The sequence below is a fragment of the Terrapene carolina genome, unplaced genomic scaffold (assembly GCF_002925995.2).
Source record: "Terrapene carolina triunguis isolate 2854851 unplaced genomic scaffold, T_m_triunguis-2.0 Scaffold119, whole genome shotgun sequence".
NCBI classification, from domain to species: domain Eukaryota; kingdom Metazoa; phylum Chordata; order Testudines; family Emydidae; genus Terrapene; species Terrapene triunguis.
Genome location: NW_020664470.1, coordinates 2,775,973 through 2,781,087, shown reverse-complemented (window position 1 = coordinate 2,781,087; position 5,115 = coordinate 2,775,973). Strand labels below are relative to the sequence as shown.

General features: G+C 44.1%; 1 pseudogene; it reads left to right on the top strand.

Moving 5' to 3' along the window:
• The window catches only part of LOC112103617, a 9,140-nt pseudogene extending 4,025 nt beyond the window's left edge, over positions 1 to 5,115 (top strand).

The following is a 5,115-nucleotide window of genomic DNA, read 5'->3' as shown; positions in this document are numbered from 1 at the left end:
CTCAGTGACCCAGAATTAGTAAAGTTTGACTACATTTATTTCAGAAGTGTTTTGGCTGTAGAGCAGTGTAATTTGTGTTTGACTAAAGTATATCTTCCAGAAAGAAATCCAGTCTTGATTTGACGACATCGGGAGACAGAGAATCCAACACTTAACTTGTTAATTTGCTCCAATGGTTAATCACCCTCACTGTTAGAAATCTGTCCCTTATTTCTAATTTCAGTTTGCCTGCTTTTGATGTGCAGCCAATGGTTCTTGGTATGCCTTTCTCTGATAGAGTAAAGATCTCTTATTACCCTGTATTTCTCTCCTTATACACCATGATACTACCATGGCATTGCAGAGACTTGGTGGGATAAATCTCAGGAATGGAATATTGGTATAGAGGGGAATAGCTGGATCAGGAAGGACAGGAAAGGAAAAAGGGGAGAAAACGTTGGATTATATATCAAGAAAATATATATATATTTGTTCTGAGGTCCAGAAGTAGGTGAGAGCAGACCAGTTGAAAGTCTCTGGGTGAAGATAAAAGGGTGAAAAAAGAGGAGAAATGCCATGGTAGGGGTCTGCTATAGACCCCAAAATTAGGAAAAGGCAGTAGATGAGGCATTTCTAGCACAAATAAATAAATAAATAAAAACTACACCTGATAATAATGGGGGACTTTAACTACCAAAACATCTGTTAGAAAAGGAATATGGCAAAACACAAAATAGTCAGTATAGTTCTTGGAATGTCTGGGGGACAACTTTTGTTTCAAAAATGGAGGAAGTAATCAGAGGGAAGCCATTTCAGACTTGATTCAGATGAACAGGAAGGAAGCGGTTGAGAATTTGAAGGCTAAAGGTAACTGGAATGAAAGTGATCAAGAAACGATAAAGTTAATAATTTTAAGGAAAGGAAGGAGTGAGAGCAGCAGAATAAGGTCAATGCACTTCAAAAGTGCAGAGTAACAAACTCAGAACACTGATGGATAAAGTCCCATGAGAAGAAAATCTAAGGGAAAAAGGAGTTTATTAGAACTGGCAGTTTCTCGAAGATACATTATTAAAGGTGCAAGAGAAAATTATCCTGATCTGAATGAAAGACAGGAAGAATAGTAAGAGGCTGATATGGCTCCATCAGGAGCATTTTAATGTTGTGAAAATTAAAAAAAGAATCCAAACCAGTGGAAATATAGACAGCTTGCTAAGGATGAGTATGAAAGGATAGCACAAGTATTGAGGACAAAATCAGAAAGGCTAAAGTACAAAATGAATCACATCTTACAGGGGACATAGAAGGCACTAAGAAGAGGTTCTCTAATACTACATGAGGAGTAAGAGAAGGAGAAAGGAAAGTGTAGGTCTCCTGCTTAGCAGGAAAGGAGAGCCAAAAACCGATAATATAAAGAAGGCTGAGGTATTTAGCAACTGTTTTTCTTCAGTTTTCCCTAAAAAGCTTAATGGTGACCAGATGTTTAATACTAAAAGCAAGGGGGAAGGAAAACAAGCCAAAATAGAGAAAGAACAGGTCTGTAGGAATGTGTTGCTCCCTAATCATAAGCCTTGAAGAACGGCAAACTGTTCCCTTGGCAATGAGGCGGGAGTGACCTTGTTCTAGCGCCTTTGTTTGGAAAACTTATTGGCAGCCTGACATCACCTTTGCAGCTGCTGTTCACGCGCTTAAGAGATGGGTTTGTAATCTCATGCTCATGTATACTGCCTGCCTTCTGAATGGGCAAGAATGTAACCACTCAGATAAGTTGTAAACAAAGTAAGGAGAAGAATAAAAACCCCAGGAAAGGTTTTTTCCTGAGAGGCTTTTTGCAGGAGGCTTGTAAAGCTTTTCGGCTACCATAAACCTGGTGTTCTGTTTCCTTTCCTGCGTCGTCACCACAGCACAGGTCAAAGAATATTTAGATAAGATAAATGTATTCAAGTCAACAGGGCCTGATGAAATCATAGAATCATAGAAGATTAGGGTTGGAAGAGAACTCAGGAGGTTATCTAGTCCAACCCCCTGCTCAAAGCAGGACCAATTCCCAACTAAATCATCCCAGCCAGGGTTTTATCAAGCTGGGCCTTAAAAACCTCTAAGGATGGAGATTCCACCACCTCCCTAGGTAACGCATTCCAGTGCTTCACCACCCTCCTAGTGAAATAATGTTTCCTAATATCCAACCTAGACCTCCCCCACTGAAACTTGAGACCATTGCTCCTTGTTCTGTCATCTGCCACCACTGAGAACAGCCGAGCTCCATCCTCTTTGGAACCCTCTTCAGGCAGTTGAAGCCTGCTATCAAATCCCCCCCTCAGTCTTCTCTTCTGCAGAATAAACAAGCCCAGCTCCCTCAGCCTCTCCTCGTAAGTCATGTGCTCCAGCCCCCTGATCTTTTTCGTTGCTGTCCAGTGGATTCTCTCCAATTTGTCCACATCCTTTCTGTAGTGGGAGGCCCAAAAGTGGACACAACACTGCAGATGTGGCCTCACCAGTGCCGAATAGAGGGGAATAATCACTTCCCTCTATTTGCTGGCAATGCTCCTACTAATGCAGCCCAATAAGCCGTTAGCCTTCTTCGCAACGAGGGCACACTGCTGAATCACATCTATCTTCTCATCCACTGTAATCCCCTGGTCCTTTTCTGCAGAACTGCTGCTTAGCCAGTCGGTCCCCAGACTGTAGCCGTGCATCAGATCCTTCTGTCCTAAGTGCAGGACTCTGTACTTGTCCAAGTTGAACCTCATCGGATTTCTTTTGGCCAAACCCTCCAAATGTCTAGGTCACTCGGGACCCTATCCCTACCCTCCAGCGTATCTACCTCTCCCCCCAGCTTAGTGTCATCCTCGAACTTGCTGAGGGTGCAATCCATCCCATCATCCAGATCATTAATAAAGATGTTGAGCAAAACCAGCCCCAGGACATACCCCTGCGGCACTCCGCTTGATACCACCTGCCAACTAGACATTTAGCCGTTGATCACTACCTGTTGAGCCTGACTATCTAGACAGCTTTCTATCTACCTTATAGTTCATTCATCCAATCCATACATTTTTAACTTGTTGGCAAGAATACTGAGGGAGACTGTATCAAAAGCTTTGCTAAAGTCAAGGTACATCACGTCCACCACCTTCCCCATATCCACAGAGCCAGTTACTTCATCATAGAAGGCAATCAGGTTGGTCAGGCATGAATTGCCTTTTGTGAATCCATGTTGACCGTTCCTGATCACTTTCCTCTCCTCCAAGTGCTTCAAAATGGATTCCTAAGGACCTACTCCATGATTTTTCCAGGGACTGAGGTGAAGCTCACTGGTCTGTAGCTCTATGGATTCTCCTTCTTCCCTTTTTTAAAGATGGGCAGTATATTTGCCTTTTTCCAGTTGTCCGGGACCTCACCTGATTGCCATGAGTTTTCAAAGATAATGGCCAGTGGCTCTGCAATCAAATGAGCCAACTCCCTCAGCACCCTCGGATGCATTAGATCCGGACCCATGGACTTGTGCATGTCCAGCTTTTCTAAATAGTCCTTAACCTGTTCTTTCACCACTGAGGGCTGCTCACCTCCTCCTCATAGTGTGCTGCCCAGTGCAGCAGTCTGGGAGCTGACCTTGTCTGTGAAGACCCTGGGAAAAAAAGCATTGAGTACTTAAGATTTTTCCACATCATCTGTCACTAGTTTGCCTCCGTCATTCTGTAAGGGTCCCATACTTTCCCTGACTTTCTTTTTGTTGCTAACATACCTGTAGAAACCCTTCTTGTTACCCTTTACATTGCTTGCTAGCTGCAACTTCAATTGTGCTTTGGCCTTCTTGCATGCTCGAGCAATATTTTTATACGCTTCCCTAGTCATCTTTCCTAGTTTCCACTTTTTGTAAGCTTCCTTTTTGTGTTTAAGCTCACTGAAGATTTCTCTGTTAAGCCAAGCTGGTCGCCTACCATATTTGCTAGTCTTTCTGCACATCAAGATGGTTTATTCCTACACCTACAATAAGGCTTCTTTAAAATACAGCCAGCTCTCCTGGACTCCTTTCCCCCTCATATTAGCCTCCCAGGGATCGTGCCCATCTGTTCCCTGAGGGAGTCCAAGTCGGCTTTTCTGAAGCCTAGGATCCGTATTCTGCTGCTCTCCTTTCTTCCTTTTGTCCATTTGTCCCTTTGTTAATCCTTCTCTCATTCTTGTTCCCAAGGATTTAACAGCTCTGGCACCAGTGAGAGAGGGGAACTGCACAGCAGTCATGGAATTCATCCTGCTGGGGTTTGGAAAGGGACGAGGTCTCCAGGTGGCACCATTTGTGATATTCCTGATGATTTACATAGTAACTGTGATGGGGAACGGCATCCTGATTCTCATCATCAGAGCTGACTCTCGCCTCCACATCCCCATGTACTTCTTCCTCATGAACCTGTCCCTCATAGACCTCTGCTATTTGCCCCCAGAACCACACTGAGTTTCCTAGCATGGAGCAAAGCCATTTCCTACAATGGATGTGCCATTCAATTCTTCTTCTTCACTGTCTTCCTCACCACCAAAGAGTTCCTCATGGCAGTGATGGCATATGATCGATACACTGCCACCTGCAACCTGCTTCAGTACCCCATCACCATGTCCAAGTGGGTTTGCATTCAGCTGCTGGTGGGGTCATATATCAGTGGCTGTGTGCATGCCATCATGCAAACAGGCTTCACCTTTACACTGAACTATTGTGGCCCTAATGAGATTGATCATTTCTTCTGTGACAGCCCTCCACTGATTAGTCTGTCCTGCAGTGACACGTACATCAGTTATCTTGTGTTGTTTACCTTCTGTGGCCTCATCATAGTGAGCACTGCCATGATTGTGTTAATCTCTTATGTCTGTATCATCTCCACCATCCTCAGGAGTCGCTCTTCCCCTGGCAGGCGCAGAGCCTTCTCCACCTGCACCTCCCACATGATGGTTGTGACTTTACTTTATGGGCCCATGCTTTGATGTATGCCCAACCACAGGCTATCTTCTCTGTACCCAAGAAAAGTGGTGTCCGTGTTTTACACCTTTGTCACCCCCATCTTGAATCCCTTCATCTACAGCCTTAGGAACAAGGATGTAAAAGAAGCTTTGAGAAGGACTATGGGCCACAAACTCTTCACAAAATGA